Source organism: Vulpes vulpes, chromosome 12, assembly GCF_048418805.1.
Source record: "Vulpes vulpes isolate BD-2025 chromosome 12, VulVul3, whole genome shotgun sequence".
NCBI lineage: Eukaryota > Metazoa > Chordata > Mammalia > Carnivora > Canidae > Vulpes > Vulpes vulpes.
Window position 1 is genome coordinate 63,714,963 of NC_132791.1, and position 26,561 is coordinate 63,741,523.

The 26,561-nt window shown below is 34.7% G+C and overlaps 1 protein-coding gene across 2 annotated transcripts in view; it reads right to left on the minus strand.

Moving 5' to 3' along the window:
* Positions 1-18,172: 18,172 nt before the first annotated feature.
* Positions 18,173-26,561, minus strand: part of PRR16 (proline rich 16) — a 284,572-nt gene continuing 276,183 nt past the window's right edge. For both annotated transcript variants that reach the window (XR_011995597.1, XM_072728753.1), the window contains exon 3: positions 18,173-19,422. The gene's annotated coding sequence lies outside the window, so the exon portion shown is untranslated. The remainder of the gene's footprint in view (positions 19,423-26,561) is intronic.

Consider the following 26,561-nt stretch of genomic DNA (forward strand, 5'->3'; position numbering starts at 1 on the left):
AAAATCAATGCTTGGCTTAAATTATGATATGAACTCAAACCTCCATTAGCCGAAGGACAGTGATAAATATAACAAGCCCATCAGGGCCTCCGAAAATTGATGATTCAATAGGCTGATTTAAATAGGGATGATTCACATTCCAGTAAATCTTCATTACTGTGAGCAAACCAGGTTGTAACCTTTTAGTGTGCGTAGAAGAAATTAGTTATTGATCATAAACAAAAGTCATAGAATTTGTTACAAACCTAATGGAATCAGAAACAAGGAAGTATCCTTCATGTTAATGACAGTTGACACTGCCACGGACCTTCTTTTGAAGTAATTCAGATCGACTTAATGGGATTTTCTCCCATAAGATACATTTTCCAAACTTTGAAATTTACTGTGTTCATTCCCTGTGTTGTGTGGCAGGATTTATTTTCTAGAGTAATGGCTTTAAGCCCGTAGAGCTTTCTTCAGTTGTGGACTTATAACCTCTGTGTTCTTATTTCCTTCTTAGTTTATGATTAAATGGAATAGACTATATAAATCTTCACAATTAATCATTCATTTCTTGTAGGCTTTTTTTCATGCAGTCTCCAAGTAATTTTCAGATAGATACTTTTAAGTGTATCAGCAACTTGCCATTAGAAAATATTAAGTAAAATATGTCCTTTGCTCTATCTCCAAACTGCCAGATTACAGTTTGTTTTTTTCATGACATATCTTTTTATATTAGATGTTCCACATCAAATAACAATAAATGTTTTAGTATCAAACCAAGAAGTGAAAGACTTTAAAAAATAGCTCCGTTTTAATGATGAATATACAAATGGCTCTGAATAAAGCTGAGATATGAATAGAATCCTCTCCTTTACTGCCTTAAAACACAGAAATTATGAATAAAATAAAATAAAATCCTGGATAAATATCCTTAGTAGGAAAGAATAATTAGCAATGAAGTGCCTTGTAATTAGGCTCTAATTACAAACTCTCTGTGTGAGCTTATAAAATAATTTATACTTTAGACTGAAATGTATCCATATGAAAATACAATCTGAGCTCACATTTTTGTTGTTAAATAAAAATGTAGAAATATTATGTCACTTATTAATAAATATTAATGCTGTAAGCAAGATATCTGTTTAAGCTCATGAATTCTAAAGATGAGTCAATAATTATGCATTACTTTATAAAGCCTGACTGGTAAACATTATAATTAGTCTTTTTTGGGGGGCCATGATACTTATATCTCTGATTCAACCTTATGTACATTTGTACAATAATTATGTTACTTGAACATTTAAATACATTATTTAAAAATATAATCAGAAATAGTATGGATATTGTTTGATCAGAACAAACACAATTAACAAAATTTATTTCTATGAAGAAAAAGGAAAGAAAAATAAAATTATCAATATTTAGAATGGAAAAGAGATATTTTTATAGATAAATTTGAGCTTAAAAAATAAGACACCGTATGATCAACTTTATGTTAATAAACTGGACAAGAGAGATGAAATGGGATAATTCTTTGGAAAACACAACTTACCAAAAGTGACATGGGAAGCTACAGAAAGTTTTGATGTCATTTTAAATACTACTGAAGTTGTATTAATTATCAGAAATACTTCCACAAAAACCCATATCATTCCAATGATGAATTCCATCAAACTTACAAGGAATAAATGTTACAACTTATAAAGATGTGTGCAAAGATCAAAGTGGAAGAAAAACTTGACAATTGAATTTATGTGGCCATCATAACGCTAATACCAAAACTGGCCATAGACAATGTAAGAGAAGATTATGTAGATTGAAAGAAATCCTCAGATGCAAACTAAATCCAACATTTAAAAAGAGAATATAAGATGATCAGGCTGGGTTCATCTCTGGAATGCAGTTAGTTTAACATTTGAAAATCAACCATGATTTTGATACATGAATAAAAGAGAAAAACAAAACAAATTAAACTCACATTCATAATAAAAAAAAAAGAGGAATAAAAAGGGAATTCATTCACTTGGTAAAAGTCACCTAAAAATACTGCTTAGACCACATGTAACAGTAAAGAAGTGAACTTTCACTCCTGAAGATCAGTAACACAGTATGCATGTCACATATACTGCAGGTTTGAAGCAATGAACTAAAGTGATAAAAAAAATAAATAAAAGACACAAAGATCAGAAAAGAAGAAAGAAAACTGTCCCTGTATTTGTAAATGTTATGACTGCCTATGTAGGTAATTTTAATTTTCAAATCAACTATCTCAACTAATAAGTAAGTCTCTGAGGAAGGTTTCCAGGTACAAAATCAAAAAATAAAGATCAATTGAATTCCTATATAATTGCAGAAAACAATTGGAAAATGAAATTTCAAATGATATATTTCTAATACTATCAAATAAAATATCATAAATACTTTATAAATATCAATAAAATTTATCAAAATACAGGATCTTTGCACTAAAAACATTGCTAAAACAAATTAATAAGACAGAACAAAATGAAAAGATAAACCTTTTTCATGGTATTGGAAAACTCAGTATTGTTAAAAATGAAAATTATTCAGTCAGTTGACCTAAAATTCAGTACACACCCAATCAATATTCTAGTGGGCTATTCTGTAAAAAATGACAAGCTAATCCTAAAACTTAAATGGAAATGCAAAGGGCTTAAAATAACCTAAATAATTTTGAAGAAAAAAAAACACAAAATAAAACTGGAGGATTTAACTATCTGAATTTAAAGCTTAGTAAAGAGGTAATCAAGACAATGAGGCATTGGCCTGAAGAGAGGCAAATCAGTTAACACAACAAAAAGAGAGTCCAGAAACGGGCCCAGGGTTACAAAGTCAATTGAATCAAAGTAATAATTCAATGATGGGTGAAGATAAAATCTTTAAAACACATGATACTGAAACAGCTACATATCAATATTGGGGGAGGACAGACAAAGATCTTGAATCTTAACTGGCACCAAATTAAAAAAGATAAGTTTGAGTTGGATTAGAGTCCTAAAAATAAAAGGTTAAAGTTATAATACCCGGGGTGAAACCATAGTAGAATATATTTGTGGTAGGCATAGGTATATATACCTCTAAGAGGGCACAGAAAGGATTCTAAAAGAAAGACAATGAAAAATTAAACCATCAAAAATTTCAAAAAATGTTGATCCATGAACACTAGAAAGGTAGAACACGTAACACAGACTGAGAAAAAACGTGGCAAATATTTATCTAATGGACTTGTATCCATCATACACAAAATAATTCTACAATTCATTAATTAAAACAAATAATCCAATAAAAAGCAGAAAACTACTTACATAATACTTCGCAAGAAAATGTATATGAATAGCAAGTAATCCCATGAAAATATGCTCAATGTCATATTTTATTAGTCATCATGGAAATTCAAATTAAGATAATAACAAATACCACCACACACCCACTAGAATGGTAGGATTACATTTTGAAAAAAGGTAAAAGACCAACAACTCAAGTTTTGTCAAGAGAGGGGAACAACAGAATTCTCATGTATTTCTGGTAGAAATATAAAATCATACAATTATTTTTAAAATGGCAGGGTTTTTTTTAGGGATAAATATACACCTACTTTATAACCCAGAAATTCCAATTCTAGTTATTTATCGAGAAGAAGTTTTTTAAGATGTTCAAAAGGAAACTTAGACAAAATAGGGATAGAAATACAGATAGCCCAAATCTAGAAATAATCCAAATGACCATTCAACAACATGGTTGAAAATTTCACAGACATAGGAAAAGAAGTTAGACACAGAATATATACCTGATGATTCTATTAACATGAACTTTCTACAAGAGTGAAAACTAATCCACAGTGAAGAAAACCAGAGAAATGGTCATCCTGGGTGAGTGGAGACTGAATGTTAGGGACACATGGGAATTTCTAGAGTGATGGAAATGTTCTATTATCTTGACAAGGTTGTACACTTGTACAAACTCATCAAATTAGACACTTAAGATTTGTACATCTGTTACACTCAGTGAGCCTGCCTGATATATACAGTCACCCAAAGTCCATTAGAGTTCACTCTTGTTGTAGGTTCTATGGGCTTGTGTTTTTTTAAGCTTTTAAAAAAAATTTTAAGTAATCTCTACACCCACTTTGGGGCTCCAAATCACAATCCAGAAATCAAGAGTCACATGCTCTATAGACTGAGCCAGCCAGGCACCCCTAGGGGTTGAACAAATATATGATGACACATATCCATCATTGTAGTATCATACAAAATACTTTCCCTGTCTTAAAAATCCCTGTGTTCCACCTATTCATATAGCTCCCCAACCCTTCATGACCACTGATCTTTTTAGTGTCTTCATAGTTTTGCGTTTTTTTTAAATACAAGAAAAACAGCAAATTTTTATGCTTACAGGAATGATTCAATAGATAAGGAAAACAAAATAATGATACAAAACAGAGATGGGAAGGTTACTTGAATGATATCCTTAAGTAAATGAGGCAAAATGTGCATAAGCAGAGGAATTAGCTCTAGACAAAAGCACATATAGATCATTTGCAACAGATGGGAAGGCAGAGTACGTAGGTGTATACACCTGAAAACAGGTGAAACTAAAGGTAGGAACCCGTGGAAGTTTTCTTTTCAGACATTTGTGTTCATGAGTAAGTAGGAATCAAAGTCATCGGCTAAGAATGAGGATGACATGAGACATAGTAATGATCTGTAGAGGAAAGAGAATATATAACACGTGTGGAAGAGAGAAGCAGAGTAAGATTTCCAGAAAGCATTAATGGCTCATTTACTCTTTTTGTTCAGGAATTTACAGTGGGATGAAAGAATGTGGTTGTGTGTTCTTTCCAGTTCTATCCACCTTCATGGATATTCATGCAAAGTATCTGAAGAGCTGGATTCAACTACAGCTGCAATTGAATCCAACTACCTAATGAAGTAAGAGAAGAACAAGGGAGTTGATGGTTCATCAAAAGGAGGGTTTATAATGATTAAGCAAGTAATTTAATCTGTGTACCTTGGGTAAAGACGTTGAGAGTGTGAACATTTATGATCTCAAATGACTGAAATGATGGGTTGTTGGAGGGAGGAGTGGGTACTAAAGGGGAACTGGAGCAAGAGAAGAGAAATGAAAATAGGACATAAAGATAATGGATAATGCAGAACATGGGATAATAATAAAGTCCAGAGTGTGACTAAGGAATAATAGCTAAGGAAAGATGGTGGTCAAGAGGAGACATGCTCAAGAAATTGAGGGGGCAAGGTGCTGGAAGATTCACCTACGTGAATATCCACATTGCCACAAATTAAGACGCGAGAAGTATTAAAGACAATGACAAATGGCTGAAAACTAAATCTCTGAGAAATGAAGGGAGAATGACCAGAGCACAGGCAAATGTCAGAAACAATGAGAGGTAGTAATAAATCTGTTATCATTAAATTTAAATGGGAGGGGGCTGCTGGGGAAAGAGCCTAAAAGAATGGTCCAAATGGACTGAAAGCAACCATGAGGAGTATAGGTGACATGCACCCCACCTTAAACGCCAGCATTAAAGCTCAGTTAGGGATGAGAAAGGAGGTATTGGCTGAAAGTTGTAGGGGAAATAGAGTATTTGAGGAAAAACTCAGATTTTTTTTTTAAACTCAGATTTTTTAAGAGATAGAAAGTATATGTGTGTTCAGAGAAGAGTTTAAAGATGCATTTTATTATGCAGATAATGGATTGTGAGTTCCAGACAATACCAAAGAAGGGTTTTGTAAGTTAAGGAAGAGTTTGAGCAAGAAATGGGATGGCAGGCAGTAATGACAGTTAGAATGAGTGAGGTAACATGGAAGCACGAGCTCCTGATGAGAACTACACAAAGGGGAACAGCGAATTTAAGGACATTACCTATTCTGGATTTAAGCCAAACAGAGACAACAAGGCTATAAATGTAGGAGGGGGGATTGTGGTGAAGGGTGGTGTAAGGGGGCATATGCGTTGGTTTACTATCTTGACCTCAGTTGCCTGAGAAAAGGAACTCTGGGAACTCAGCTTGTTTATTGTGTGAAGGCCTCTTTAAGGCCAGAATGAGAGGCATTGAATGCCTGAAGAGGTGTGGTCATAGCCCACTACATGAGTTTATTCTTGACTTCTGTTAACAAAGAGGTATTTTATACCAAGTTTAGACCAACTTCAATTTTTATGTATTTTTTAAATAGAAGTTACACATTTTTAGCTACAGTCTCAAGCACTCAGTTCATGCCAGGCAATGTCAGTATATTCTAAGTGTATGTGTTTTGACTCAGTTAATTCCAACAACCATATGAAGTACATATAATTATGATCCTTGTTTTACAGATGACAAAACTGAGGCAGAGAAGGTTAAGTATCTTACTGAAGATCACAAAAATAGTGTTTAAAGCCAAGATTTTATCTCAGAGAATCCACGCTATAGACCATATATTTACTGAAACACCAATAAATGAGAATACAGTATTTTTTGTTTGTTTTTTATTGTTTTGGTGGTTTTAGCAGAGCTTCATTTTTGTATACTACAGACTTGCTTAGAAAACTTCCAAAATAGTGTGTGGAATGAGAAAATTATGTTGTTCTGTTTTAATCCTTAGCTTTTAACAGAACACCTGGCTTTATCACCTTTTATATTTGATAATGAAAATGATGTGTTTAATGGATTCAATTATTTCCCCTTTGCAAATTTTAACTATTGAACTATGGTAAACATTCATCTTTACTGTTAATTACAGCTATTAGGCAAAACAGAAATGCTTTCGACCTCAAGAACAGAAATTTAAAGAGTATTTCTGATAATAACAGTGCTCCCAAGACCATTTCTTGTATTTGGTTAAAGCAGTCATGAAAGGTCCACACGTGGGCTGTGAAAGCAGCACAGAAGTAGAAGCATCACTGGAAAAACACTGAGAATAGCTCCTCAAGGCACAAGACAATACAGAGGTCAATTATTTGAAAAGCCATTATATACAAGCTTGTTCTTATTTTCATGCCCCAAACTCTGCATTTGGGATTCCAGGGTGATGAGTTTGAGCACATGTTATTTTAAGAAACACCCAGGTGGATGGTCAAATTGTATGCTTTGGCTTTTGGATTTTATTTCCCTTTGCTATGTCGTATTATTGATGTCATCACTCTAAACAGGAACAGAACATAAATGTCCAAAATTGCTTCTTCTGCTTCTGGATGGGAGAAACCACACTGGAAAAAGAAATCAATAGAAGACTAAAGAAAATCAATAAACCAAAGTTTAGTAAAGCACATACCAGCAGGAATTTTTCTCCTTTTAAAAAAATCTATTCAATAAAGCCTAATTATGCCAATTTCTTTTTACTTTGTCCTTATGGAAACTAACTCTTCAGTAGTCTTTTTTGTAAGGATTATTCACGCATTTGAAAGTTAGTTGTCAATTTGTACCTAACCTGTTCCTTCTCCAAATTAAATCGTGTGCAATTCTTTTTGTATTGGTCTTTAATCATCTCTGTATGTCATTTTGCCACATCATTAACAAGAACTGTATTGGTTGTCAGAGTGAGGTTTTAATGTATGAAGAATTCAAGAGTCTAAAAAAAAGAAATAGAAAGTGAGAAATATATTGACTTCTTCCATTATCTATCATTTTGCTGATGATCCCCATGACTATCTCCCAATTCTTAAAATATAATGAATAGGAGATGCACTCCTATATGATTATAGTGTTCTTAGTACTCAGAATTTAGAAGATTTTCTTGCTGTTTACCGGAAGTAATGGTAAAGTAAACCAAGCAAACATATTTCCTTGCAACCTCTCGATATCAGTAATAAGCAATGCTGAGAGCTGAAAGGAACCCTGGGACCACTTGTATCTGGAAGTATGTTCTTTCTCAGAAACCTCATGGCTTTCTGCTGCTCACAGTCTGGATAATGCCCCATGTAGTATCCAGAATGGCAGTATTATCCAAGATTTCCAAATTCGCCAAGGAAAGGGAAGCTGGAGGAAGATATGTCCAGGTCTGAACCAGCTAACCACTGCCCTAAACCAGTCTGACACCTAGAAGAAACTTTGCAAAGAAAAAAAAAAAAGAGGCGGGGAGGTGGGTACAAATTGGGCTCAGGAAAGGTAACATTACTGATGGGACCTGAGGGAGAATGAGCACCAAAGTAACGTGGTTGGGTTCCTCAATGTTCTTCCAACAAAGAAAATTGATGGATCATTCATTATAAACCTGGCCTGGTAAAAGGATCCTTACTCACATGGTATCCCATGTGTTTATTCAAATCACTAAAACCAACCTTCCTTTGGAACTTAAACCCCAAGCCTGCTGCCCCACCTAAACTCCTTTTATTTTATCAGCTCCCTTTAGGCCTTCTTACTGGGCAGATTAGCACCACAAATACCATCCCTGCAGAGGACCTGAGTCCCTGGGTAACATTACCTTCAACCATCAATTACTGGGTGCTTCTTTTGTTTCTTCTTACTTTGCCTTTTAGAACATACCATGTTTAATAGCTTCTTCTAAGTTGAGTGATATAGTCTCTGCTTAAGATTTAACAGTGGTATGAGCAAACTGGATATCTGCCTTGTTACTCTGCCAACATGGGCACAATATGACTCAGAGTAGCTCATAAGTATCAAGTGATTGAATTGTCTAGCATTTGGAGAGGCTGGGGAACTTGAAAGTGATTTTTTTTACTAGCTCATAGTTCCAGGTCAGCCATCACCATTGTCCGATAGCCTGATGGAATATGGGCCATCATGACCACCACATGTGGTTCATTCTTGTGGTCTTGCCTATGACAGTTTGTCTAATTTCCACCTAATACATAAGTGATCCTAAAAGGCACAAATAGATTTGCTTTTGATTGACCATTATGCTTTGTGCAAAATAAGTAGAGTTACTTTCACATCACTTGGGATTTGACCTCAGAATATATTTCTTTGTCACTTTTCATTTCTCTTACTTTTCTTCCATTTTACTAGTCCAACTCTTATATATTCTCTTGTTGTTTTCTCTTCATCTCCTTGACTGGAAATACTGGAGTGCCCAGAGCTCTATCTTTGAGCTTCTCTATTTCTACTCCCTCCCTAGAAAATCTCCTCCAGCCCTATGGATTTACTTATCATCTACATGCTGATGACTTAGAAATGTATATTCCCATCCTAGGTCTAACTTTCAACTCTAGCTGCCCTTCTTGACATGTCCACTTGGATATCTATGATGCACCTCAGCCTTAACATATCCTAAACCAAATCCTGAGTCTACCTCTTTAATCTGCTGTTGCATCTACTTCAGAGTTACCCATCTGAATAAACAGCCACTTCATTATTCTATTTGCTCAGAACCCCCAAAAACAAAATACCTGAAGTTATTCTTGACACTTCGATTTCTCTCATAACTCATAGTTTATCAATCTATAAATAAGTACTGTTAGCTAAACTTTCAAAATAAATCCCAACACCAAGTACCTTTCCCCACCTTTACTACAATTCATCTTGGTCTAAGCCAGTATCTTCTCTTTTCAGGATTTCTCCAGTAGGCTACTTGTCTCTTGGCTTCAAACTCCTTCCTAAGTCTCATCTGCATATGAGTGTTCCTTTCAAAGGATAAACCATGTTGCTCCTTATATCCTTATATCTTATCACTTCTCAAATATATACCCTACAATAACGTCTCATTTTATCAGAGTAAAATCCCCAGTCCTAAAATCAATGTAAAAGTCTACAAAGTCTGACACCACCCTGCTACATCTTTACCTCACCTCTTCTCTCTCTCTCTGCTTAGTCATTACACTCTAAGCTAACTGATTTTCCTCAGTCACTGTGAGCAAGTTCCTGACCCAGACCCTTCACTCATGTTCTTTCTTTTCCTGAAATGCTGGCCTCAAAATTGCATAACACTGACTCTCAACGTTCCTTTGGGTCTCTGCTTAAATGTTGTCACCATACCAAAAAGGTCTTGCCTAAATGCTGTATATAAAATAGCATTTTTACAACACTGATTTTCTCAACCTCCATCATTTCCTACCTCCCCCCCGCACTACTGTATTATTTTCCAAATTTCTAAATAGCATCACACATATGCTATATGTGTTATTAAATTTGATTTTATTTATCATCTGCCTACTGTTATTAGAATGCAAGCACTGCTATCTCTGTGCATTAACTGTATCCTGGCTGTTAGAATGGTACCTTGGCCCAGAAGACACTGATTAAATTTTTGTTGAATCCGTTCATTAATTTTGTAAAAATGGTAGCATGAGTTCCCAGAATTCTAACAGATTTATTTCTTGTGTTATTAATATATTCCTAAATAAGCAAACATCTTGTATTTTCTCAATTTCTGCCCCACCAAATTAATAGAATTAATAGAATTATATGAATTATATAAACATTTAGCTATTGTGTTTTTGTTATTCCTAGTAAACATTACAATTTAAGTCATTATTATAAACAGAACATAGATCTCCAAATTCATTAAGATTAAAACATGGGAATGAATAGAAAAAAGCAATGTTAATGGCTGGGCTAAGCATCTTACTACAAGAGGAGTGTAGTTATAAAACTCTATAAAAACTCTATTCATAAAACTCTATTCAGGAGGGTGTTGATATAATTGGAAGAAAACAAAACACACAAAACAAAATATCAACAACAAAATCACCACTTCCAGTCCCACAATTTACAACGAGTTTCTCAGAACAAAGAGAAGATAAATTTCTACTGCCATCCTACCAGCTGCCTAAGAATTTCATTGACTTAACAAGCAATCTTAATTTCTAAGTTTTAGTGGGGAGCTTGGTAGAGATGGGTCTTTAAGAGAGTATCTCAAATAGGTTTATTGGCTTTGCAAAAAGAGGTATTAACAGTAAACTGCTCTGTGCAAGAAAATGGCAGCAACTGGGGAGTTGAAGGCAGCTGAAAAAGGGGGAATAATGGCTTTAAGAAGGATTGGCTGAGATGGATATGATTTGGATAGGGAAAAGAAAAGAAGGGTAGGATGTGATCAAAGAAAAATCCCTCTTTGTGCAATACCAAACATGACATTTTTTGTTAATACTATCTAATGTATAAAGTGAGTGGTGGTAGTTGATCTATAATCTTCCACTCTTTCTTCTTAGTTTCAGTGAAACCTGCTGGATATGGAAAAGTATTGTTTGTGCTTTGGCAAGAGGACAATAGGGGTGGTGTTCACCTGAGGAGAAAAGGTGTGAAGGACATGTGTTTGAATGGGCAAGATGCAGAACCATGAGATAAGTGGAAACAAGGAGAAATAAACGCTCCACAGAGACTCTGGGAAGTAACTGGTTTATCCCACAGTGTGAATGGGGGCAAGAGTGAGGTTATTTAGGGTGAAAGCAGAAATCTAGAGGATTTGGAAACTCTCAAGCAACACAAACTTGGCTTATACAAAAGACAGGCTTTCACATGCAGTCTTCCAGTTATTCCAAATTTTGGTTCTTGGAAAAATAAAAAACAAACAGACTGCTTTAGCTTACCAGCTCACAAAACTTCTTTCACTGAAATGCACAGTACTTCATTGTTAAGCTCTTAGCTTTTATTTAACTTCTTGACACTTTGTCTTCTTCCTTCTAACAAATTATACAGCTCTATATTTTTCAGTTATTTATAGTTTTTTCCTGACTTCCAGGAAGCTCCAAGTTAAATTCTATGCTTCAGGAATGCAAATCTGGAACATAATAGTCACCTAATATTTGTTGAGTGAGTAAAGGGGAATAGTCAATAGCAAGACATTAAATTGGACAAATCCTAAACTTAAGAATTATGGGTTTGCACGAGAAAAGAATCAATGGCTTAAGAGTTTTGGATAATAGGGAGGGAGACTCTTAGGGAACTTGAAGCTTCTTCCTGGCTGGGATAATGTGTCTCTGGCAGAGACTGAGGGGTATACCTGAGGTCATTCTTTAGTAATTCAAAATCTAGGTTTCTTCAGCCAGTATTCCCAGCAGGTAATGCTGAGATATTTTCTGCTCTTAAAGATACAGATGGATATAAATACAAAAGAGCTTTCTCACAAAAAGGGAGGCTGCTTCTTAAATCTTGATTGAAAGCAACCTATTTTTCCCCTTCTTTTGCTTTCTGCTTTGCTCCAGTTATTCTAATTTCCTCAGTAAAATTCCATTATTTTATTCAGGAAAGCATTTAGGTGTCTGGTTTATTTCACACATGGGGGAAAAACAGATATGTAAAGGAAAATCTATGGGCAATGGCTGTTTCTACTTCAACATGCTTCTTGGCCTCTTTTAAAAGGACCTCTGCTTTGGAAGGCCAGCTGAGAGCTTTCATTTTCCTTTATTTTTATTTATTTTATTTTATTTTTGTTGGCGAAGGATTTCTGTCTGGGAGAATTAGATGATTTTAATTTCTCAACCACCTGTTGCTCTTTATAACAATGTTAATGCCTATGTATGTCTATGTATGCAGTCATTAACAGGAGAACATTAATATTTTAAATGTATAAATAAATCTTGGGGCACTGGAAATTCAAATAGATTCACATTTTCATTTTAAAAAGGGTCAGGCTACCTAACTGAATGTTTGCTCTTCATTAATTACCATGTATACCCTCCTGTTGAAAATGATGATTTCTAAAGGAGGTAATTTTGTGACTAAAACACAGTGATCATAAACTGTCACAGGGGAAAACACATCTCACATTTTATGTTGTAATTGAAAAAGTGTTTTCATCTCAAAAGCATTACTTCATTCCAGAAAAGAGAATGTTAATGGCATTTCTAGAGAAGAAACCTCAATATTAACTGAAGTCACATAGCAAGTACCATTTAACAAACAGAGTAATTTCCCATGTTTTGTAAGCATAAGGAGCATGTTTTGCTTTTTGAAATACACCTATCTTCTATCCTCATGCTTCCTCAACTAATGCCTACGTCTTGTACTTTTAGAAGATAATAATTACTGTGCCAAATGACACTTCCCCAGTGAAATCTCCAATTACCTCCCAAATCTAGGGTTTCTCCTCTCCTTAGTCTCATATCCTGTTAATTGAGTAGAATTTCCTTATATGAAAAAGAGATTTTTTTTCACATACCATTACCACTAGAGCCAAAAATTCGTAATCATAAAATTTCAAAATCTGTAGCATTTCTAAAGGCTATAGCACTGGCCATGTATATATTCATGAAGAAAAAAATTGATCTCAATTTCTACCTTAGTGCAGGCACATGTGCACAGGAAATCACCTACACTGGTGTTACATGCAGTATTGATTGTAAGAGTTAAAAAAATAAATAACCTGAACATCCAAACTCAGAAAAAGAAAAAATTCTATAGGGAGTTACTATGAGATATAAGCAACAGCATGCAAAGACCTCTAAGACGTATTCTTCAGTAGAACAAATTCCAGTGGCAAAACTCTATGTAAATTATGATGCCATTAATGCACACCACACACATGACAATATACATATACCCCAATACTACATTTTTCTATTGGTATTTGTATCTGTGCCAAAGATTCCCTTTAGAGAAGGGGTAGGTTCAGCAAATGGTGGCAATGGGGTAAATTTTATAATTTATATAATTAAATAAGTAAATTACCTTAATTTATAATAAATATAAATTAAATAAAAATAAATATAAATTAAACATATACTCTAAAAGTGAGAACGTGAATTTTAGGTAACATATTAGGCTATGCCTTCCTCTTTTCATACCCACACTCCTGTGCCCCAAGTTCTAAGTACTCTAAGCCCAAGTGTTAAAAGTATTTCTTTGGATTATGGTAAAATACTGCACATTCCCTTCTTAGCAACCTTCCAAAGTGCACTAACTGTCATTAATGCACTAAGTGCTATTCATGTTTGGTCTCATTTTCATGTTTCATTTAAAAGTTTACTCTATATTAGCATGCAATATAGAAACAGAAATTATTTAAAAAATATATCAGGGTAGCATATTGTGGGTTCAACCTACACATCAGATAATAAAGCATAAACACTTTTGGAAGATTTAGACACTTCCCAGAGAAACTGAAAGAAGCTTACAGAGCACATGCTCCCACCCTGTAGGCAGCTCATTTGGTCATAGTGGTTGGTTAAATTAGTCATTTACGAATTGGCTTTATTTTATGATTAAAAAGACTGGAATGTCCTGAAAAGTATAGACTAACTTCTTTCCTATGAATCACACTGAATGCCATAATGTATGCTATTTTTCATCTCTAAATCTCAAATGATTTTTCAACTATGTTTAGCATTATTGTATGCATTTACAACTGGCATAGGACCAGGAAAGTCTCTGTGTGTGTTAAGACAAGTGCAATATCACTGAGGGGAACTACATTTTCTACAGGAACCCATACTTGCTTACGTTTACTTTTTAATTTATGTGTATTCTGAGTTCCTCTGTCTTAGCCTCTGGAAAATCTAGATCCTGTCACTATACCCAAAGAACAATTTTCTCTTTAGCTATGCCCAAACTAAAAAAGGGAAGGGATGCTTACATAAAGCCAGAATAAAATGTATTTCCAAACTTAAGTACCTGTTCACTTAAAAGATCTTAGGCAATTCCAATACTTTTGTTCCACAAAACAATTTGTAAAATTCCCTACTAAAGTATGCACTAGTAAGTTATTGATAAATTCCATTTAACAACACTTTAGAATGTCTGAACAATGAAGTATGAAAGTCCAGAGAGCCAAAACGTCCTGTGAAAGTCCCCTATATCATCTATAAAATGCACTGTTGTTTCTGGATCAGAATCACAAAGTGATGAGATGTTAACAGCAAGAGACATATAGAGGTTTTTCATATCATTGGGTAAATGTTCATTAAAAAAGGATAGATCATAGTGTAATAGAATCCAAAGAAAACTAAGCGCTACCATGGTATGACTCCACTTGTTATTTTCCTCTTGAAAATAAAAGCTGAAAATTTAGTTACCTCAGTCTTGCATATTATTTAGTGTTTAAAATATCCAATACTTAATTCAGGACATGATGAACTGGTGCTACATTTTTAAAGTCCCAACGACAGAGTTAGATAGTTGTGTATACCACCATTCATTCCCCCAGCCTCTTCAGGGTCAGAACACCAAGTATATTCAAAGTGGCAATGTACCCACCCAGCCAAAGGACCACATTCCCTAGTTCTAATGCTGCTGTGGCCAATTGAACAATAACAAATAAACTTAAATGTTGAGGGAACATTTTTTAGTAGGTTTTCTTACAAACGAGGAGGTAAACTCTCTCTTCATTGTGCTGCCTGGAATATGAATGCCATGTCTGGAGCTCTAGCAATTATTCTGCACCATCAGGACAAAGGTCATCTTCCAAGGATATCAGAGCAGAAAACAAAGACTGGATCCCTGGTAATTTTAAGGAGTTGCTATGTCAGGTCTGAACAGCTTCTTATTTTGGTTTTCTGATACATATAGGCAAACTTACTTTTACAGAAATTGGTTTCAACATATTTTTAAATGTTTGTTGTTAGTCCACTATAGATGCTCAAGCCTTTATGAATTTAAAGATAGCTAGTAAATGCATTTTTTTGCATCTTCATCAAGAAGTAAACCATCTATAAGTTAAAAATGCTCCCAATGGGGATCCCTGGGTGGCGCAGTGGTTTGGCGCCTGACTTTGGCCCAGGGCGCGATCCTGGAGACCCGGAATCGAATCCCACGTCGGGCTCCCGGTGCATGGAGCCTGCTTCTCCCTCTGCCTATGTCTCTGCCTCTCTCTCTCTCTCTCTCTCTCTCTCTGTGTGTGACTATCATAAATAAAGAAAAATTAAATATATATATATATTTTTTAAAAAATGCTCCCAATGCCATTCTTAATTTTTTCTTTATACTTCTGCTCTTTTCAACGTCTTTTTAACCCTCTACCCTTCTTTTTTTAAGATTTTATTTATTTATTCGAGAGACAGAGAGAGAGAGAGAGGTTGAGACATAGGTAGAGGGAGAAGCGGACTCCCTGTATGGAGTCTGATGCAGGACTCAATCCCAGGACCCCAAGACCACAACCTAAGCCAAGGGCAGATGGCTCAACCACTAAGCCACCCAGGTGTCCCAACCCTCTCCCCTTTTTCTTGACGTTTTCATTCAATCTGATATAGTGCAATATACCTGTTTTCTCTGCGCTATTTTCTTTGCTCTCTTTACTCCAATATAATTAGCCTTGTTTTCAGGTCTTCTGACGTCCTATTTTCTTTCCCCTCTGCATGTTTTGCACATGATTTTATCCCATTTACATAGTAGTCACCTATGCTTCAGCTTCAGATCTCAGCTCAAAATTTACTTTCCCCAATGAGTTACATCCAGTGGATATATGGTCTCAGCACAATCCAGTACCTTTCTTCACAGAAATTAGCACAAAGTCACAATTTTTTGTTGTTGTTAACTAGTGAAATCACATGTTTAATATATTTCTCTCTCCAGTCTTCTAGATTTTGAACTGCATCAAAATAGGACCTGTTTCTTCCTGGTGCCCAGCACAATTCATGTTGCAGGGCAATAAATGGGCAGGCAATAAATAAAGACAATCATCTTATCCATGTAGATACACCTGGTAATTATGTGAATTGGGGACAACTAGAACAGTTGGAGCAGCATATAAATCAACAAAGCAACACTTAAAAAGCAAAGTCAGGAAGTGGAGATTACCTACAATGGCTTTCTAAAGTCTAAAAATCTGTAAGCATTAATTCTCCATGGGGACTGAAGATTGTTTAATAGATTTTGTGAAATAATAGTGAATTGTGAAAACAGCAAAAGATAAGTTTAAAATTTGAAGAGAACAAAAGAAGAGAAAGTGATAGACAAAGTGAAATAATGAAGATAAATGTAATTAAAGTTGAAGAGAATAAACTTAATTCAAAGAAAATTAGTCATTTTTTTTCCTGATCTGTACATCTCCACCCTTCAACTGCCCAGCCTCAGTCTAATTCATTCTGTAAACTACCAGTGGAGCTATCTTGCCCCAAAAGAAAGTTTGATAATGTCATAGCTTTTGAAAATCCTTTACAGGCTCACCACAGACTTCAGCCGATAAAGCACTGCTTACAGTTGAGTATACTCAAAAAATAAAGACCTATAATTTTTTTTATAATTTATTCTTGATGGATTTTACTCTTAGAGGTTTGGGGAAAGTTGATTTTCCTATTTATGGTTTAAAATAATTCACGGCTTGAGGCAATCAGCATGAATTTTAAAAGAATTTGAATGAGACCAGGCATCCATACTTCAATGCCCAGTATCTCACAGGAACTGGCAATTTGATTCCCAGCTGGATTATTTTCATGTACAACATCTTAATTTTCAGGGGTTGAAATCATGCGTGACAAACTAATTTTCTTGATTATGTTACAGGATACTTTGAGGACTACCAAGAGAGACTGCAGACAGTAAATCAATTTAAGTGTGCAGAACAAAATAGGGGCTGGTTTCGGATCATAGTTTGGACATAAACCTAATGACCTATTCTTTTAATTATCAAAAATAATTTATTTTAGGTTGTTGGGAGTTCCAGTTCGAGATGGTAACAGAGGAGGATCCCAGGCTCACCTCTTCTCACAGACATACTGAATCTGAAGCCACCTATGGAACAACTTTCTCTGGCAAAACCTAAGAATTAGGCAAGTCTTCCTTATCAGGCTAAGGAGAGAAGGCCTACACCCAAGTAGAGAAAAGAGACTGAGACCCAATCTCCATAAACTCCAACCCCATGCACGGTGATCCAGTCAGAAGGGAACCGAGTATGCTTGCCTGGTCAGTCATTTGTATATGCAGTGATGAAAATTCCGAGCAGACCTCTGGGGGGCCTTATTGAAAATTCCTTAGGCATGATAGTGGTCTTTTTAAAAAATCAGTCTAATTTTCATCTTCTTCTGGAGATGTCTAGAAAAAGAACTTAGGGAAAATCCTTACTTATATAGTACCCAAACTTTCTGGTTTCAAGCAATGTCTACATATATTAAAAGTAACTCTGGATAGTTAGTATAACTAGAATATTAACGTAACCCTTGACAAGAAAGTCATGAGGAAAATCATTTCTTCTTCGGACCTTAGGAAATAGCACAATTTTTTACCATATTAATATTTTAAAATTCAGTCTTTCATTTGTTTTGAGTTAATATGACAAAAGCTTTCCAATTAACCACAGGAAACTTATTTTCCAGGCAATGAAAATCGAATTGAATAAGCAACTACAAATAATACAAACAACACATTTATTTAGAAAAATAAACTGAAAATGCTGTTTAGTACATTTTCCCATGAAGCATAAATAGATAAATGGCTATAAAAAACTGTTATATGTCAAATACAAATTACAAATGATTTATTTAATTAAGAGAACAAATAAATGTTCAACACAAATGTGTGGTGTACAGTTCACTGTATCTGACTTCTTGGCTGTTAATGATATAAAATGATCTTCACTAAAACACACTTTGGATCCTTTCTTCATTCATTTGACCACACTTAAGTTCTTTCCTTATTATTCCATAGCTATTTTTAAATCTGAGAGGTCTATATTTTAGAAGATACAGAAGAAAGAGAAAGCAATGTCTGAGAATTCTTAAATGTTTCCTTCCTCGACTCCTGCATGTAACTGCTTGTGGCCTCAAAACTCATGGGACCATCTGTGCAAATAACAACACACATCATTACCCTGAATGGAAGTGACAGTGCAAATATTAGAAGTGCATTGAAAAGTAATCAGTAAGAACTGGCCTCCCCCCCTCCCCTTAACCAATATGGGGTGAAGGAGTGAATGCACAAACTTTTCTAGCAATCAACAACAATGCTATTCCTCCATTATGGCTTTGAGGGTGTGCACAGGACAGCAAACATCCTCCCTGCAAACAGCAACATTGTGTCCTAACGCTGTTCATTCCTGCCATTCCCTTCTGTTCAGTTTTCTTTTTGTCTACATATTTTGAAAGGCTGAATAAATCTGGCTAGAGATAACTCCTATCTCTATATATTCACCTTCCAGTGCGATAAATCAAATTTATAGCTTAATTGCTGAATATAAATTTTCTTGGGCTCATATCTGGGAATATTGTTTCCAAGGTGAAATAAAATGGATTTTGTTTGTTTTTGTTGTTGTTGTTGATATTGTTGGCTTGCTCGTTTAGTCTTTTTCTTTCATTTATTTTTAAAATCTTCTTAGTAATTTCCGAGTGAAGAGATTTAAGGCTGTGGCTTTTTTTTTTTTTTTTTTTTTTTGGCCCCCAGGGCTCTGCTCATGGCTGTCAGACTAGAGGCGGATGATTTTATGCAGACCATATTAGTGATCTTTTGTGCTCCAAAGTTGAAGGATTTGCTGCTCTATGATGGACAAGTTCCTGGTTACTTCAAAATTAGATCTGGCCTCAAGAAGTCATAATGATGATCTGAAGTGAGAAAAATGAGCCGACATGCCTCCAAATAAAGATATTCCTTCCAACCTGAAGGACCTGTCAATGGAAGAAAAGCAAAAAACAAAAGATTGGTTGAAGTAGTAAACAAAATTTAACAAAAACAAATTATTAATGAGGCAATCATTTGTTAATAGTATGCATTGTTTAAAATTATTTGATTCATCAAGGAATTTAAGTGCCCAAATATATATTAAACATATACTCTACTTATATTTCATATATGAAAATATATGATAACTTAGTCATCAAAATTTAGTAGTAGCATGCTTATGTTTCAATTAAAAGATCTTCTCTTATCTCTGGTGGTTTTTAAACAACAGATAAATTTGTCCACTTATAAATGTACTAAGTTCTCAAGATATTTAGTAAATTTTCAGACTATAAACTTTTTATATATACCACCCTTAAAAAATATTTTATCAAGAAATCACTTTAAGGTAATCTTTTATGCAATCTGTATAATCTAAACGTATTAACAAATTGTCAAAATGATATCCTTTTCCTTGATGTAACAGAGCTGCCAAAGAACTAGTCTTTTTTTACTTCATGAATTCTATACTTTCAAACTAGCACTAAAAATAATTTAAATCCATATTTGTAATTAACAAATATATTTTTTTGAAAAAGGAAAGAAATGTAACTAACTCTCATGCTGCCCACTCACTATCAAAGATGCTTAGCATCACTTAATGTGAGCATGTCTATGGTCTTTTCTTTAAGTTACCATGTCATAGAGAATATTTATGCAATGACTTACTATTAATAGGTCTAGAAATTATTAAAATAAACCTGGTACCATAATCAGGATTAACAAATTGTTTAAAAAGTCAGAAACGGAGAGTAATGGCTCTATGTATATTTTTAATCTCTTAAAGCATATCTGAGAACCCCTTGTCTTAATCCTTTCATTGGGGGATAGGTGAACCCCAAATGCATGATGCTTTCTCCAATACAGAACCACAAACATACATAGACAAGAGAATAAATCATTTAGTCCTTTGGTGACAAACTCAGTCATTACCATTCTATTAGGTTAATTGTAATTATTTTTCATTGTATTATTCTCAACTACCAAAACAAAGTCCTAGTACTAAATAACTTAGACATGAAAATGAAGAAAATAATCCTCTCGTTTCCAAGTCTAAACCTAGAAAAATCACCATATACAATTAATCAGTGTGTGTTGAGAGCTTACTCTGGTTCATCACTGTATATGTTTTATGAAAGATACAGAAGTAGTGGAAGACAACCTTTCATCATGGAGTTGCATAAGATGCAAGAGTGTATCAGAAAAGAGGAATGCAGAAAGCAGGAATAAACTGGCTTATGCTACCCTTAATCTAACAGTGTTACTAGTATCTGCCTATTTATGCCATTTTTGTATCTTCTAGAAATAGAAGCCTCCATATATGTAAAGGAAACCAACATACAAACTAATGTTACTAATGTATCAGCAATAGTCCTATAATAATTAATTTTTTTCCTTTTACTATTGAATAAAATCATCCAAGATGACTTTCTAAAGATATACTGAAACATAATTCATATACTTGGGGCAAAGATGATTAAATATGCCAATTACATTTTCATAGTTTACCAGTAAGACTGGTAAAACAAGCTATCATGCATTCAAAAATGTATATTCAGGGGATCCCTGGGTGGCTCAGCGGTTTGACGCCTGCCTTTGGCCCAGGGCGCGATCCTGGAGACCCGGGATCCAGTCTCGCGTCGGGCTCCCGGTGCATGGAGCCTGCTTCTCCCTCTGCCTGTGTCTCTGCCTCTGTGTGTGTGTGTGTGTGTGTGTGTGTATCATAAATAAATAATCTTTAAAAAACAAGCAAAAATGTATATTCCCTACCCACTGTTTACTAGACATTGCTCTAGGAACCACGGACACAAAAATGTAAAAAATGTAATCTGCTCGCCAAGGATATGAGTATCAAGAAGGTATCAAGAAGGTAAGGAGACACAGAAAGATTCATGGTATAAGCAGACTTTTGCCATTACATATGAAATAAAGAATGAGTATAGTAGTAGAACCCTACAAAGATGGCATTTGAAGTGAGACATGAGGAATAGGTTGGAGTTTGCAAAAGTAATACGTTGCTATTAGTTATGAAATAAAGATATTTCAGAGGGAAACATATGGGCAAAGGTGGGGGGGGTGCCTTCGATATTGTGTAGCTAAAACTGAAAGGAGAAAATATAGTTGCTTCTGGAGAGGCTGGCAGGGACCAAGGTGTCCTTTTATACTCTGTAAAAAAAAAGTTTTAGATTTTTATCCCAAACGTAATGGGAACTATTGAAGAATTTCCATAGAGTGGTCGCAGGAAAAGTGTAGAGTATTGGAGGAAGGAGGGGAGGGCCTACATACCGCAGACATTCACAGCGAAGGAATGACAAACCCATCAGCTAAAAGCAATAACTTACAATTTCAGTTGCAGACGCCTCCTTGGTGGCAAATTGAAGAGAGCCAAAATAACCCATTCTCAATTAAATTAAGGGAAACTTTCATTCCATTTTCATCTATTTAAGATAAGAGCAACCGTTATTTGTGAAGCTTTTCCTGTTCCACTGCATTGTGGAAGTATCTCATAGAAGCAGACATTTGCCTTTCAGTCCTCAGTGCCCATACATTAAAAGCAGAGACTAAAATCTTTCCGCCAGCAGACGTGTACACCCGCTGATTGAATTCTAAGATTGGGTATTAGCGGAATACATTGAAATCATACTGAGCTTTGAAGATTTGTTAGTTTTCCCGGCCTCTCCCAGTGTGGCATCAGATATCACATTCAATCGCTTAACCTCAGTCTCAAATGTTGTTTCCTACAAAAGAAAAGCCCCAAATAACTGTGCATGTATAATTCGCAAATTTAAAAATTTCACGAACTTGTATTATTATAGGTTTTAAAGTAGAACACAAACAGTTTTAAATCTCTGCATTCTTTTTCTTGGATGCTTGCTTCAAATACAGAGACATGTCATATAGCGTCACAACTCTACAATTTAAATACATTTACTCAGTGTTGAGACAATGAAACATAATCACACACACCAAGATCTTGTAGAGTTAACAATGACTTGAAGCACTTGTGGAAATGCTTTATGACCCATTCTTCAGATCAGTGGGTTAATTGCTTATTTCTGCTCAAAAAGGCTTTGCTTAAAACTAATTAAAATTTTCTTCACTTTTTGGATGGAATAGGTCAATGTTTCCAAGCACTTCATCATTTTTTTTATTCCTATAAATTTTTCCAGACCCAAACATGATATATAAAATATGAGTGATACTAGATAATTTTTAGGCTTTGAGTCATTAAATATCAAATTAATTATTTTATAGAAGTAGCACCTTAAGTGACAGAGCATTTCAATGCAATAAGGACAGCATGATTTTAAAATGTCGAAAACACCATGCAAAGCTAAGGAAAAGCTAAAAATATTACAAAAAGCTTGTCCAAACAGAAGAGTCTCATAATTCTATATTTATTTGGACCTTGATGTAATTTTTATAATTCTCTTCTTTATAATCTAAATATATTTATTAAATATAAATACAAAAATGTGTATACATTGCATATTGTTATGAAATGTGTATTTTATAAAACAAATATGTATATATAAGTATATATTTTAAAATATACATAATTGAAAATATTTTTAACTATAGGACGTGTCATGTGTGTGCTGCATTTTAAGAGGTAAAAATGATGAAAATCATTTTCAAGAAAATCTGTCTGATTTCCCATTAAACTAATAGCAGCAAGATGTGTTCATTTAACTTAGTTAAATGAAAATGTATGCCATACCTACTATAAGTCAGGCATTATGCCAAGCACGGAAATGTAAGGATAAACAATTAGATTTCTATTATATCTAAACATGTAGCTAATATTTCATACTTTATTTAATTGTTATATTAAGCCATGAGGTCAGTATTCCTCCATTTACCAGATGAGGAAATTCTGACTCTGGCGAGATTAAGTCAAGGTCAATCTTACCACCTGCAAGCCAAAATCACTATCCCCCAAACCATTCATTTGACACTGTAACCACGGAGATGACTATTTGTGACAGATAGTATGGCTCACATAGACTAAAATATTTACTACCTGGCCATTTACAGAAAATTTTGTCAGTCCTGGTTGAATCTACCTATCTAATTTGTTATAAAATTACTTACCAATCTAATCTTTTATTTTTCCAAGTGGATCACCAATCATTTTGACAGAGTATATTAAATTACCTCTATTTTGCTATACTTTAATATGCTATTCTTACCATATAGAAATTCACATACCCACATGATTGTATGTGGTATATTTCTGGAACCTGAAAACTCACTTCCTCTCATTTTAGGTTCAAGTCTTTTATTTTAGCAAAATTTAAAATACTGTGGAACAACACTGCATTTGTAGAATAATCGGGACAGAACTGGTATCTGAACAGTATTAAGGAATCATATCACAAATATGAGAGACTGTCACATTTATATAGACCTTCATTTTATTTTTTTAATGATTTATTTATTTGAGGGAGAGAGAGACAGGAGGAGGAGGGAGGGACAGAGGTAAAGAATCTTCAAACAGACTTACTGATGAGTGCGGAGCCCAACTAGGGACTCAAGATTATGATCTAAGCAGAAAGCAAGAGTCAGATGCTTAAGCAACTGAACCACCAGGTACCCCTGGACCTTCATTTTAGAGCTCTCAAAAGTTTTATTATTTTCTTCATAGATATCTTTCACATTCCTTGTTAGAATTATTCTTATAGCTTTATTGCTATTTGGATGAAATAGTTTATTAAATTATATTTTATATGTCTTTATCACTGATACAGAGGTATATATTGAATTTTAAAAGTCTTAAGTTTATGTCACTTTCTTATTTGTTCTTGTCTAATAGGTTTTTAACTATTGTTTTGGATTACCTAGATTGGTAATCATATTGTCCATAAATATTGATGCTATCATCTTTCTTTTTCAAAATTTACACATTGTTGGGGATCACTGGATGGCTCAGTGGTTTAGCGCCTGCCTTCGGCCCAGGGCGTGATCCTGGAGTCTCGGGATCAAGTCCCACATCCGGCTCGCAGCATGGAGCCTGCCTCTGCCTCTGCTTGTGTCTCTGTTCTCTCTCTCTCTCTCTCTCTCTCTCTCATGAATAAATAAAATCTTTTAAAAAAATTAGACATTGTGTGGTCTTTGCCTTTGTCTTACTTCATTGTTTAGACTCTCCAGTACAATGTTGAACAGTGCCAGTGATTTAAGAATGATGGATGGTTCATAAAATCATTTCAGTATGATATCTTATTTGAGTGGAAAGGTTTTGGCTACTTTTCATTTTCTTCTTTTGGTATTGGTTGTTTAAATTCTTCTTAAAGCAAATTAGGTTATTTACATTTTTTAAACATAAATTTAATGGTTTTATCCACACTTAAACATAGAAGTCTCTTAAATGTTCTTCTTTCTGATTCCTCAAGTCACTCCCTTGCTTCTTCTCTATTTTTTGTTTCTTCTTAATGTTTGAGTACTATAGGCTGAATATGTGCCCCCAGAATTCATGGGTTGAAACCTAATCCCTGATGTGATAGTAGCTGGAGGTGGGGGATTTGGACAGGTGAGTAAATCATGAGAGTAGAACCTCATGAATGGGATTAGTGCCCTTATAAAACGGAGGCCACAGATCTCCTTCTTCCTTTCTGATATTAAAGAATACAAGTAGAAGAAGGCAATCTAGAAGCCAGAAGTGGGCTTCCACCAGACACTGAATCTGCCAGTGTCTTGATCTTGCACTTTCTAGGCTCCAAAACTGTGAGAAATAAATGTTGTTTAAGCCACCCAATCTATAGTATTTTTGTTATAGTGGCTCTATAGACTCAGACATATGGAGGAAATCTATTTTGACATTCTTTTCCAAATAAAATAATTTTAAAAGTCAAGTTTTCATTTTTTTCATAGATTTGATCATTTTTATATAGTAATTTGATTTTTATCTTTTTAGTTTTCCTTGTCTACTTTCTTTAAGAAGATCTTGATATTCTTTTTTCATTTTTTTAAGCTGAACATATAGCTGTCATTTTGACATTTTTTGCATTTTTTTGTGTTTATTTGAAGAAAGCCTGTTTGGTAATCCACATTCCCAAATATTTATGTTTCCTAATGTGAATAAAGGGATAGCAAAACATTTTCTCCTTCTTCGAAAAGAAAAATGACATTGAGTTAACTTTCTAGCTCTGTTTCCATAGAAACCTGATACTGGTAGAATGTCAGCCGCATTACTAGGCAACATTGCTTATAATAAAAATAAATCCTGATTTGTAAACTGCATCTGGTCTGGGGGTACTGAATGACTATAAATATCTCCTGGGATTTCTTGAGTGTGGTGCGTTCACGTAACTGGTCATGTTCTTTGCTTACAGACTATTTTAACAGATGTTGATTACTATTCTGGACATGGTAAGTATTAGCCAGGGTAGATCTCACACCTACCGATGATTTCAAATTCTCCCAGCTGAGCTGTCATTTTGCATGGTTGGAGAAAGACTTTAGACCTTGACCTTTGTGGGAACTCTCATGTTGGAGTATCAGTGGATACTGCCCTACTGCCATGATTTGTATCCTTCTAATGAAACCATTGTTAAGTGTGACCTATTGGGGTCATGAGACTGTTCAATTGAGCCTATGACTACTAAGAGTGGGTGTTATATGTATGGAGATTCTTTTTTATTTATGCACATATCAAAATGTTATTGGCTTCATATTCTGAGAAGTGAAGAGGACTAAGAGTGGTCAAGAAGGAGGTACGGGGAAGAATGTACATTGCCTAAAACCTGTAATGGGACTTGAAGGTGTTAGTAAGACCTGAGGCACCTGCAAATGGTGCCAATAATATCCTACCTGTACCTAGGAAGTCTAGTGAGAGAGAGAATTTTGAATAAGAGACCTAGTATCTCTCCCTCAGAAAGAATTAACAAAAATAAATAAAATGTGATAGTAGAAGAAGTTTGGCAGAGTTTCCTTAAGATGGGAAAAAAGTTTCAAAGAATTTTCAATGACAAAAATTGTATTTAATCTGGTTCTTAAAAGATAGGGAGGTATTATGTTACCAGTTTGAAAAAAAATTGTAGGCAAAGCACTCTTGGTAGTCAGATTAAAAAGGCCCAGGTGTGTTTTT